Below are 14138 nucleotides of genomic sequence, written 5' to 3'. Positions count from 1 at the left end.
GTTTCCCCTCCCTTTTATTAATGCCTTATACATGTACGAATGTTGAATGAATTTAAGTTATTTCCAGTGCATAAGTAAAAGAAGTGAACACTTAACCAAAAATAAATTAAATGTTGGTAGTAGGCGTAGTTCGAAAGCTTGGGCAGTGGTAAAATGAAAAGGTTAGTTAGTGTCGCACCGTGCTCACGAGTGGAATTACAGTCGCCACTAGCGTGGGGCCACGATAGTTAGTATTAGATCTTAGTTCAAGCAAGACTGAGCTTAGTAGTTGGTTGCAGTGCGACATAGAAGAAGTTTGGAAGGGGCAAGGCAGCAAAGTTAGGGCCAAGCTGAATGAAGGGAAAATTTATGGTCGTGACACGTTCACAAAGTAAATTGATGGTGAACAATGAAAGGAATCGTAAGTAACAGGTGAATCCAACATGAAAGTCGAAGCAAATTTCATGAGTAAAGTGTTGGACCGAATGGATAAGTTAAACATGAAGATAAATGCACTTGAGGAAGAGAATGTTGAACTCAGGGAGAAGTTCACCCAACAGAAAGAGATTCATGATGAGCTCAAGATGCAGTATGAGTATATTGAATGGAGATATGATCAAACTGTGAATGAAGTCAAGGAAATCGAAGCTGCAAAGAATCAAGGCATGGATGAGATCGCAAAGTTGAAAACGAGTCTTTTCAAAGCTCTGAAGGAGATTGCGATTTTGAAGAAAGCAGTGGGGCAAGATTCGATTGGAGGAGCTGCCTAGATCAATATTAAGGAGCCAGATTCATATGATGCAATGAGAAGCGCAAAGACACTTGGGAACTTTCTGTGGGATATGGAGGAGTATCTTGAACGATTGGGGCTTACATCGGAAGAGGTCAAGGTGAAGGTTGCTGCCCAATTCCTTACGAAGGATGCCAAGATGTGGTGGAGGCAAAGAGTGGATCATATTTCCCAGGGCGATGCTGAGGATATATGTACTTGGGAAGAAATGAAGGAATCGTTATTGGCTCATTTCAGCCCATGAGATGAGACGTGGGATGCACGACAAAAGATTAAGTATATCAAGTAAAACGAAAGTCTGCAAGCTTATCAACGAGAATTTGTGAGTGTGGTCTTGGATTTACCTGACATGGCAGAGAAAGACAAGGTTTTCAACTTCATCATTGGATTGAAACCTTTGGCACACAATGAGGTGAAGTAGAAAAAGATCAAAACACTTGAGGAGGTATTTTCTGCAGCTGATAGGTTGGTATGCCATTATGACGAAGGGATTGAGGAAGAGAATAAGAAGTTTGATAAGCCAAAGGAGAAAGCTTCGAAGGAGTTTTAGGCAAGGACACATGGAAAATTGAAAGCAAATAAACCTTTGAAGTGATGGCTATGCAAAGGTGACCATACAATGGAGAATTGTCCTTCAAGACCAAAGGTTGCAACTGTTACGTAGATAGATGGAAAGAAGAAAAAGGAACCAATGGTTGGGATGATGCAGATTTTGGGTGCTGTAAAAGCAACAAAGGCTGTCCCAAAGTGTGATACTGAGAGGAAAAAATTGGTGTATGTTGAGATGAAGGTTTGGTAGGGCATATTGTTCACCATGGTGGACAATAGTGCAACCCATAACTTCATGAGAGAGGAGGCAACAAGGAAAGTTGGACTGAAGTTCGTTCCAACTCAAGCTCGTCTCAAGGCAGTGAAATCTCCACCAGACCAAGTGATTGGAGTGGCAAAGGTTGTGGAAGTGAAGATTGGTGAATGTCTAGGCAAAGTTGACTTTAGAATTGTGCAAATGGATGATTATGAAGCAATTTTGGGGATATAATTCATGAAGCAATAATTGTTCCACATTTGAGGAAGTTGTATATTTACGATGGAAGGGAGGACGTACCATTGAGTGTCCCAACCGTGGAAACCATGAAGGGCGAATGCAAGATAACAACGATGGGTGTGGAAAAAGATAAGCAAAATAAAGAAGTCTGTTAACAGTTGAACCAAATAGAGGAAAAACTCATGGAGCATGCATAAATCATAAGAGCATTGTTCGATAGTGTTCTGAACTTGAAAGGCAGACAAGAGGCAATGGAAGAGTGCAAGAATGCGAAATCGGAGACCTTACGGAAGGAGAACCGGGAGGCATACATGTAGAGGTTAGAGGAGGAAGATGTTGATACTTGGATCGAGATGTTGGAGAAAAATGAAGATGGAGATGGAAGGCCATCAACCTTCCCATCCCCACCATATTTCTGAAATTAGAATGGAGGATGGGCTCATTATCATCTGCTTAGGGCAATGATACCTCTTGAAGTGATGAGCAGGCCATAATGCGAGACATATAGGAGGATCATATGACATCAGGATACGATGATAGTAGTGATGATGCTAGATGCATGCATTCTTGTGGAGGGTATGTTACGATTAGATTTGCTACCCGACTAGTCACCATCACGAGGGGATCTAGCACATGATGTTATTACAGAGTTGCGATGAGATATGGGCATGGAGCAGGTCATAGGAAAATCTATCTGGTTGCGGAAATGAAGATGATGGTCTTGGTGATGGAGTTTTCCAGGATGGCGTTGTCGAGGGAAAAAACATTTTTAAAGTGGGGGAGGATGTCAGGGCCTCGAGTTGGCGAGTGCCCATGACCACCCACACGTACATGAAGAGAGTTGAAAAAAAAAACAAGAAGTCGGGAGACGGGCACGTTTAACTGAACGCATGTGAAGGGCGAGTCGGGATGGGCGCGCACTCGCAAGAAGGAGAGACACCCGACACCAGCTGATCAAGTCACCCATAGCGGGCACGTTTAACTAAACGGGCGTGCGATGAGTGTAGGCATAGAGGAGGGAACCTGCCTGAGTTGTGGAGAGCACATGCATGTAGCGGCCGGGCAAGGCAAGCGACGGTAGCGAGGCGTGAGGTAGTGACGTGCGGACTTGTAGTGACCAACCATGGATGTAGTGTGTGGTAGGAAGGGAGTGCTCGCAAGCGAGGGGTGCGCCCCGAACTCGTGTCAAGTTGGCCCAAGGGCACGACCCACAGGTTGGCCCATGACAAGACGTGAACGAGTCGGCCCACAAGAAGGGATGTGATGGTTGGATAATTCGACCATGTGAGGATGTATAAATAGAGAAAAGAGTCATTCGTTCAAGGCATCCAAGTTCGACAAGAAAGTTCAGAGAGTGAATAAGAAAGTCAAAGGCAGGGAAAAACGCAGGAAGAGAATTCACACAAAGGGCGCAATAAGGGTGACAAATAGGGTGAGTCTCATTTAGTGAGCCACAAGACTGTGCAAGCTAAGTCTATGGGTAGCATTTGAAGTTTCTTGTGGTCATAATAGTTGCGGGCAATAGTGCACATTCAGGTAGAGTGTGAACAGTTCGCGCAGGGTTGCAGGCCGAAGGCAACACGTTCAGGCAAAGCCGCGGGCTTGAGCTGCACGATTGAGTAGTGAGGTGTAGGAAAGCTGTGTGAAGGTTGCACAATTTTGGTAAATAGGTGGACGAGTTGTTGGTGCGGCCATGTAACTGCCACCCATTTGTTAAATTGTAAACTTTGTATATTAATTACAGAAGTTTGATAATTGAAGTTGGGCGAATTGTTGGGAGTTGCCCGTCCCTTTTATTACCGTCTTGTACATGTATGAATGTTGAATGAAGTTAAGTTATTTCCACTGCATAAGTAAAAGAAGTGAACACTTAACCCAAAATAAACTAAGTGTTTGTAGTAGGCGTAGTCCGAAATCTTGAGTAGTGGTGAAACGAAAATGTTAGTTGGTGTCGCACTGTACTCACGAGTGGACTTAGAGTCACCACTAGCGTGGGGCCATGACAAGGTGGGTCCTTTGTCCCACAAACAAGGTGGTCTCATACACCAATATGGTGTCTTGCTTGGCCATGACCATAAATATGTTTTAAACTAATTTTACTTATTAATAAAATTACAAACTAAAGATATAATCTGCTCAATTTAAATGCTTGATAGATTTATAAAGTGTTGAATCCATTTATAAAGTGTTGAATCCATTTATATAATTAAAAATGCATTTTAAATGACCAAAAATAACAATTTCATTAACAACATATTTGGACTTCAAACAAAAAAAATCCTAGAATGCAAATTTGAATTCAAATTTAAAACCTAAGAAATAATAATAATTAAAGTTGCTATAAACATAAGCCTTTTTTTCCTAATATTTATGCTTCGATTATACCCATCCTCCACCTTTGACAACTGCCATTGTTTCCTTAAGGCCGTCCTAAGTTCATCCCAACATTCTCCAATAATCTGGGAAATAACATCATCATATTGTACAAGCCCAAATAAACTCCACAATGAAAGAACACAATGAAAGAGCACAATGAAAGAGCGTCATATTAATGACAAAATTATTTATTTATACATGTGCAATCTAGGTACGAGATAATTGTGTCTCGGAAACTTATTAATCATAAAAACGAAATGTAAAACTAATTACATATTATACAATATACAATAACAATCTCGAAGGATTAGTTAACATTCCCCCCTTAATCCGAAGGGACATCTAACATGCCGAGTAACATTCTGAACTTTTCAAACTTTTCACGTCCCAGTGGCTTTATAAATATGTCTGTGATATGCTCTGAAGTAGGACAATGTGTCAGATGAATAACTTTGGCCTCTACATAATGTCGAATCAAGTGATATTTGGTGTTAATATGATTGCTTCGATCATGAAACTTGGGATTCTTGGCCAACTGAATTGCAGAAGAGTTGTCGACGAGTAGTGGAGTTGAAGCCTTTTGTTTCTCTTGCAATTATTCAAGTATTTTGCAAAGCCAAATGATTTCTTTTGTAGCTTGAGCTGCTGCAACATATTTGGCTTCAGTGGTAGAATCAACAAGAACAAATTTCTTGTGTGATCTCCAACTGATGGCTGCTGATCCAAGACTCATCAAATAACCAGAAGTAGAGACTCCATTCTCCTTATCTCCATCAAAATCATAATCTGAATAGCCAGTGAGATGGAAATCTATAACTTTGGAATATTTGATGCCATATGTTCGAGTACCTTTCAAATACTTGAGCACTCACTTTGCTGCATTCTAATGACCTTCACATGGCTTATGCATGAACCTAGAAAGTATCCCTACAAGAAAATCTATGTCAGGTCTAGTAGTAGTTAGAAAATTCAAAATTCCAACAAGTTTCCTATACTTTGTTGGATCTTCAAACATAATTGCTTCAGTGGAAGTAAGCTTCAAATTTTTCTCCATAAGAGTAGTGACAGGATTACAATCCTGCATCCAAAATCAGTCCAATATACTTTTTTTTTTTTTTTTTTTTTTTTGAGAAATGAAAATATATTTGGGTTTCTGATCAACTTCAATCCCTAAATAATAATGTAATAAACCCAAATCTGTCATGTCAAAATATTTCAATAATTCTCTTTTAATAGACGCTATATAGTCATCATTGTTTCCTATGATCATCAAATCATCTACATACACAACCAAATATACAACTAAATTTCCAATTTTCTTAACAAAAAGAGTTGCATCATCCAGATCAAATAACTTATAATTCAACTTGAGAAGGTGTTTAGTTAAATTTTCATACCATGCACAAGATGCTTGTTTCAGTCCATACAAAGCTTTAACCAATTTGCATACCTTTTTCTCTTTTCCTTTAACAGAAAAACCTTCAGGATGAAACATATAAAAATCTTCCTTCAAATCACCATTAAAAAAAGTTGTTTTAACATCCATATGGTGCATCTTCCATCTATTCTGTGCTGCAAGAGAAAACAAAGTTCTAATTGTGCCCCATTTTGCTGCAGGAGAAAATATCTCTATGTAGTCAACGCCTTCCTTTCGAGCATAGCCTTTTGCTACAAGTCTTGCCTTGTATTTATCAAGCAAACCATATGATTTTTATTTGATATTATACACCCATTTGCAACCAATGGGTTTGACACCTGCAGGAGGATCCACTAACCTCCAAATTCCATTCTTTTTTTTTTTTTTTTGTGTAAGTCAGAATTTTATATTAAAAGGAAAATATGATACAAAACAGCTGCGGCAGCAGCCAGCGGGCCGCTGAACAGCAGGCCAAGCGTCCGAAGACTAAAAAGAATGGACAACACACCACACAGGGCGGCATAGAACCAAAAGACCTGAGAAAGACACTGGAAAACTAGAAGGATCTGAAACAGATCCCTGCAGACAAAATGGCCCGCCGGAAAGGATAGAATATCCACCTCGGCTACCAAGAGAAGAGAGGACGAGAACAGAGCTGAACTGAAAGAAACCAAGAGAAGAGGGACCACGATCAAAACCGAAGATTTTACACAGCGAGGGTGGAATCATTTGGTCGACCTTTTTTCCCTTTCTTTTTACCAACTTTGACCCAACCATTTGGACACTGTTGGTCTTGCACGATTTGTAAACTGCGTTGGGCTGAAGGCGAGAGCTCCTTGTCTGAATCCGAAGGAGAAGACTCATGAGTTCGTTTCTGGGATATGGGCGGGACTGTTGCTTCTTCGTGACGAACCAAAGGAGTAACCTGTTCTGGTATTTCGTCCATGACTTCCTCATCTTCCTCCTCGTCCTCTTCATCTGAGCTAGAAAAGACATCCATTGGGGGAGGATCATGAGGTTTCCAACTTTTGGATTTTGGCTTGGAGTTGGCTTTCTTTTTTGGGAAAGGCATTGAAGGACATGAGCTTTGAAGGTGCCCTGTAAGATGACAATTTCGGCAGCGGAAGGCTGTGTTCTCGAAATCCAGGGGCTGAGTCCAGTGGAAATCTCCTATTTTGAGAATGATCTGATCAGGAAGTCCTTTGCTTATGTCTATTTCTGCGCAAATTCTGGCGAAGGTATACATTCCTTTTAGCCCTCTTGAGGCGTCTGTGTCGAGGTAGCGGCCTAAGGAGTTGCCGATAGCTTCAAATACAACAAAGTTCCATAAATGCGCTGGAAGGTTAGGAAGTCTGACCCAGATGGGGAGTTTGGTGATGACTACTGTGGAAGGATCGAACTCTGGGAACCACGGGGTGAGGAATAGACCCGCAGAGTTCCAAAACCAAGGGCCTTCAGTTAAGACTCTTTGGTAGTCCTCACTATCAGCAAACACTGTTATAAAGAAGCCTTTTGAACAGAGAAGAACCTTGCAATTGTTGGTCCAATTAGCGTGAATCCATTGGTACAGATCTGCTGTGCGAGGCCAGAGACCATTGAACCTGCAGATGATGCCAAACTCAGCAAATATCTGGTGTTGCTTATCCAGCAAGGGATGAGTTATTTCAATGGATGGGGTTTCCTCCAGCTTGTCCACTAAGAAAGGTTTAGGAGCTTGAATTGGAGAAGCTTTTTCCTTGGGTTTCTGAGAATGGACAACATCTTTATAGGAAAAAGCAGCAGCAGAAGAAGACTGACCAACAGCTCCCCCTCTCAGACGAAGGGATAACGTGATGGATGCATTTCTTTGAATATTATAACAAGACAGGGGACAGGAATCCTCCAGTTGTTTACCTTCAAAAAGGAGACGCTGAAAGGCTGTTGGAACACCCATTTTACTTTCCAGGAATAGCTTGAGGTTCTGCACTGGATCTGAGGATCTCACCCATTGCAGCAAAGATTTACCGGAAAGGAGTACGATCAAGATCTGAAATGGTTCTGAGATTTCTGTTTTCTGCTTGCCGCTGTGACCCTGATTGCAGAGAAGACTGGTGCACGCATAACTGTCAGATGGCACATTCTGTACTGGTTCTGTTGGTTCCTGTACAGAAGAGCAATCAAAAAATCTCTCAGAATTTATCTTGCTTGGGCGAGCAGCACTCCTGCAACTCACGGTTGTTAGATCTGGAAAATCATGCCCAGGCCAATCCGCCACTGAGCCTTGTAAGTTATGCCGGAGACCTACAACCTTTCCAGCACATTCCTTTTGGTCTGAGATGGAGATCAGGCCCCTGTTTAGAAACAAATCTGGGATATGCATTTTGTCAAACACTTGCCCCGCAACCTTAGTGGTTCCGGATTGCAGAGGTTGTCGAAACTGGTATTGGATTTCCAAGCTGCTAAGAGCCTCCACTCTCCATCTTCTTTCTCTGTAGGCCTCGAGGGTTCCACTAGGCATGAGCGAAGGGCCGTTGCGAGCTCCCACATCGCCTTCGGAGACCCCCATTCCCAAGTAGAGCAAGCCCTTCTCGGCCACCTGCTTTTCCCTCCGCTCGGTGTTCTCGTACCACTCGTTGCCCCCGTCTACGATACAGTCGCCGGGCTCCATGTACTCCGAGAGCGTCGAAATGGTCTGGTCGACCGGAGCCCCGGCCTTGACGAGGATGACCACTGCCCTCGGCTTCTGGATCGATAGCACGAAGTCCTTGGGCTCGTAGAAGCCCTTCAGTGGGAGGTTGCCTTCGTCCCGTGCGCGTTCCAGGGTTTCGTCGACGCGGCTTATCGTGCGATTGTAGACAGAGATTGGGAAGCCTTTTTCTGCGACGTTGAGGGCAAGGTTCTGGCCCATCACTGCCAGACTTGCCAGTCCGATCCTAGACAACACTGCTCCCTCCATTGGCGTAACAAGCAATCACAGAACTCCTTTCCCAAACGATTTCAAATCCCCTCTCCAAATTCCATTCTTAATAAGTGCATCATATTCCTTTTGCATTGTATTCTTCCATTCATCACAATGAACAATTTCTTCAAAACAATTAGGTTCACTAATTGTACAATGATTGAATTCACAGTCATGAGAAACATTACCTAAATCACCTTTAGAAGACATTCCTGTTTCAAAATCATCATACTTGCTTGGAACTTTTCCAGCACGTGTAGATCTTTGTAAAGGTTGCTGAAGTGGTTGTGATGGTTATTATCTTGAAAAGCAGTCTCAAGAACAGGCTCTTCAAGAGCAATTTCTGGTCCTGCAGAAACATTACTATCATCAAACTTTTCTTTAGCAATAACATTATCACGAGTCAAAGATGGAAGAAACATAGAGTGATCCAAAATGGGAACCCCCCCTTTAGTGTGTGGAACAACATTATTAGATTCAAAATAGAACTTCTTAGATGAAAATTTCTCCAAATGAAGTTGCTTATCAACAGTGGAATTACTTTTATTTGATTCAAGAAAAATAACAACTATGGAAAGAATTAACTTCTTGTTCTCCTCATCATACAATCTATAAGCTTTGGAAGTAGCAGAATATCCCAAGAAAATACATTTGTGACTCCTAGCACCCAACTTATTGCGCCGATGTTTAGGAATTAATGCATAGCATGGAGAACCAAAGACTCTAAAATGTTGAACAACGGGAAGACGATTATACACATTTCATAAGGAGATTTATTATTGATGACAGAAGAAGGACAACAATTGCGAATATAAGTTGCACAAAGCACTGCTTCTCCCCAAAAAATCAACTTAAAATTCTTAAAGAACATCATTAGTCTAACCATATTAAGCAAAGTTCTATTCATGCATTCTGCGACGCCATTCTATTGTGGATTATAAGGTATTGTAGTCTGATGTTTGATTCCATTGTCCTTCAAATATTGTTCAAAAACATGAGAAGTGTACTCGCCACCATTGTCAGTTCTGAGAATGCCTATACTCTGTTGAGTTTCATTTTTAATCATCAAATGAAATTTTTTAAAAACATCAAACACTTGTGACTTATTCTTCAACAAATGCACCCAACACCTTCTCGAGTAATCATCAATAAATGTCAGCACATATTTATTTCCATTTTCTCTCGCAACAGACATAGGTCCACATAAATCTGAATGTATGAGACCTAATTTTCGTGAAGATCTGAAAGAAGAACTATGAAAATGCTGTTTACAATGCTTTCCTATAATACAAGCATCACAAGATATAATATTTCTTGGAACTGTCAGAAGACCTTTAATACTTTTGTTTTTCATAATTTTGATGCTGCCATAATTGATGTGACCAAATCGAGCATGCCACAACAAGCTGGGAGACAAAATATTGCTTTGTTGCACCAAAAGAACAAAATTTTCACGAGAATTAGTAGATGAAGTACCATTTAATTTTAAAATCGTACCTTCTTCCACACCGATCATAATAATTGCATGATCAGATTCTCTTATTATCTCGATCATGCCATCAAATATATGAATAGAATGCCCTTGCTACCGAATATGGATAAGAGACATCAAATTTCGCTAAAACTGTGGAATATAAAGTACATCCTGTAGAACATAATATGCAAAAATCAATATATTCAAACTAGTAGACCCAATGCCAGCTGGTTTAATTTGAGACTTGTCAACAAAGTAAATAACACCATCAATATCATCACTAAATGTTTCAAAAAAAATCTCGCCTAAATGTCATATGACAAGTGGCTCTTGAATCCAAAATCCAACTATCTCGCCATGAAGAAAATGTAGTGTTGAAAACATCATTCATATTAAAATTACAGTGAGCAACAATGTAATGTGGAGACTCTGATGATTTTCCCTTATCTGGTGGTGGTTGATCTTTGTTTTCATTTAATTGTTCTCTCTTATCACTGACTTTCTCCCAAGGGATTTTATAGTTATTAGAAGTATGACCAATTTTACCACATCTAAAACCACTAGCAGAAAATGGTGAAATTAGTGACTAGGTGACTAAAAAAGTTAGTCACCACAACTTTTCCAAGTGAAATACTACAAAAAATTAGCAATATTAAGAGACCCAACTAAAAACGACTAACATAAATGACTATTTTAGTCACCAGTTAAAATATACGACTAGCTAATAAGTAATACTATTAAAAATGACTAACATAAATGACCAACTTAGTCTAGGAAAACAAATATGACTACCTAACAAAAACTACAATAATATGAATTAGACGTTTATGTTAGTCATTTTAATTGCGTCACTTCAACAATCTAAACTTACAAGTCATAGGAGATTCAAAGGTTGTTTTAGAATGGGTGAAAGGTTATACTACCTTGTACACTTATTTATTGGATAAAAGGATGATTAAAATTATGGAGCTTATTAGAATCTTTAGGGTCATATCATTTTATCACATTCACAGGGAATCAAATTCAAAGGTTGACAAATTATCGAAAAGGGGAGTGTGCCAACACCTCCTTTTGCAACACGACATGACCACCTATATTTGTTGCAACAACCTTTCCAACTTATTTAGTTGGTTTCACATATATTTCACATTTATTCTTCGTCTTGCAAAGTGGTAGTGCTAACACTAGTAGAAAATGAAAAATTAGTGACTAGGTGACTAAAAAAGTTAGTCACCACAGCTTTTCCAAGTGAAATACTACCAAAAATGAGCAATATTAAGTGACCGAACTAAAAATGACTAACATAAATCACTAATTTAGTCACGGGTTAAAATATGTGACTAGATAATAAGTAATACAACTAAAAATGACTAACATGAATGACATATTTAGTCTAAGAACAAAAATACAACTACCTAACAAGTACTACAATAATATGAATCAATCTTTTATGTTAGTCATCTTAATTGTGTCAAGCAATCTAAACTTACAAGTGATAGGGGATTAAAAGGTTGTTAAAGATTGGTTGAAAGGTTATCCTTCCTTAAACACTTCTTCATCCTCACATGGTGTATAGGTGAGCCAACTTTGCACTATGTATCTTTAATAATTTGTAATTTAAAAAATATATTTTTTAATTAAAAAATATTTTATGTATTTTTTTAAAATCTATTCATTGAATCTAATTGGATCTACTTATAATTTGAAATTAATTTAAAGGAAAATTTTAATTTTTAAGACTATAATATCAAATAAAAACTACTTTAATTTCATATTAATTGACTTACATCCATCTTAACCCCGGATCTATCAAGCATTGAGAGGGGTCCAATCTCTCGAGGTGCAAATTCTAGTGCAAAACTTGAGGAAATGTTTTCGCCTTGAGAGGTTGGATCCCTCTCGGCACTTGATAGTTATAGGGTTAATATGGATCTAGGTTGGTTATATAATACTATATAATATCTATATTTGTATTTGTGTCTCTTTGTTATTCCCTCTCTCTATCTCACCCCCCAAACATACATGCACTCTCTCTCCCTCTCTTCCCCTCCTTTGTCTATCTCTCTCTTCCCCTTCCCTCCCTCTCTATCTATATCCTTCTCTCTATTCCCTCCCGCTCTCCTCTCTCCCTCACTCCCTTGTCACCCCCTCTCTCTCCACCTTTCTCCCTCTATGTTTTTCTTGTTCCCTCCCTCTCCTACTCCCTCCAATTCCATCTCTCTCTCCTCATCTCTATCTTCCTTCCTCTCTATCCCTTATCTCCCACCTCCCTCTATCTCTCCCCCAAAAAACACTCTCCCTCTCTCTTTCTCTCTCTTCCGTCCAACTCTATCACTATCCCCCCCCGTCCTTCTCCATCTCTTTGTCTCCATCTCTCTCCCTTACCCTTCTCTCCCTATCTCTATCCTCTCCTCTTCTTTCTCTTCCCTCCTCTCCTCTCTCCCTCACTCTCTCTCCATCTCTCCCTTCTCACTCCTCTCTCTCTCCACCTATATCTCTCTATGTATTTGTTCTTTCCTCCCTCTCTCTCTCACTCCAACTCCATCTCTCTCTCTCTCTCCTCTCTCTTCCTTCCTCTCTCTCCCCCCATCACTCTCTCTTTCTCTCTCTCTCCTCCAATTTTTTGACCGTCTCGCTCTCTCTCTACCCGCTCCCCAACTCTCTCTTAAATTTGATCACATTGTATTGTGTTTAAGAAATTATCTAAATTAGAAAAACTTAATTGGTTGTAAAATATTAAACCTATATTTTGGATCAATCATGTCAAAGAAAATAAAATAATAAAAAACTTCAAAAAATCACTATATTTAATCTATTATAATTAGTGAATTTGCTTGTTCTCATCCCTTGGATCCTTAGCTATGATGGATCCATATATATATATATATATATAAAGAACTGACATAGATCCATGTTAGCTTAATTTTATTAAAACCTTATTTTAATTTCTATGGGATTCAATTAAAAAAATGTTGTAAAATTAAATTAAAATAAAATATTTTTACTATGAAACAAGTTATGGTTTTTTGGCATGTGGTATTGATAAGCCATGGTATTGGCCCATGGTATTGTAACAAAGCGGATTTACAAGTTAATATCCATGGTAAAGTGAGGGTGAATATCCATGGTTAAAATATTTGATTGTGAAATAATTTATGTTTTTTGGGCATGTGGGATTGTTATAAAATATTTTGATTGTGAAATAATTTATGTTTTTTGGGCATGTGGTATTGATAATCCATGGTATTGTAACAAAGGCTATTTTTTACAAGTTAATAATATCTACCGTAATGTGGGGGTGAATATCCACGGTTAAGAATCTTGTCATATTGTTGTAAAATATTTTAGTTGTGAAATAAGTTATGGTTTTTGGACTTGTAGTATTGATAAGCCATGGTATTGGTTGTAAAATATTAAACCTATATTTTGGATCAATCATGTCAAAGAAAATAAAATAATGAAAAACTTAAAAAAATCATGCACTATATTTAATCTATTATAATTAGTCAATTTGCTTGCTCTCATCCCTTGGATCCTTAGCTAAGATGGATTTACTGGAATAGATCCATCTTAGCTTAATTTTATTAAAACTTTAATTTAATTTCTATGGGAATATTTTTAGTAGTCGTGAGGATAGAGGGTTTAGATATATCTCAAATTGTAACATTTTCCCTTTTAGATTCAATTAAAAAATGTTGTAAAATTAAATCAAAATAAAATATTTTACTATGAAATAAGTTATCGTTTTTTGACATGTGGCATTGATAAGCGATGGTATTGGCCCATGGTATTGTAACAAAGTGGATTTACAAGTTAATATCCATGGTAAAGTGAGGGTGAATATCCATGGTTAGCAATCTTCTCATTTTGTTATAAAATATTTGATTGTAAAATAATTTAGGTTTTTTGGGTATGTGGTATTGATAATCCATGGTACTAACCCATGGTATTGTAACAAAGGCTATTTTTTACAAGTTAATAATATCTACGTAATGTGGGGGTGAATATCCATGGTTAAGAATCTTGTCATATTGTTGTAAAATATTTTGGTTGTGAAATAAGTTATGTTTTTGGACTTGTAGTATTGATAATCCATGGTATTGGCCCATGGTATTGTAA

The sequence above is a fragment of the Pinus tabuliformis genome, chromosome 9, assembly GCF_031772625.1.
Source record: "Pinus tabuliformis cultivar Carrire ecotype Pingquan chromosome 9, CPIR1, whole genome shotgun sequence".
Classification (NCBI taxonomy): Eukaryota; Viridiplantae; Streptophyta; class Pinopsida; order Pinales; family Pinaceae; genus Pinus; species Pinus tabuliformis.
This window is presented reverse-complemented; position numbering follows the sequence as displayed.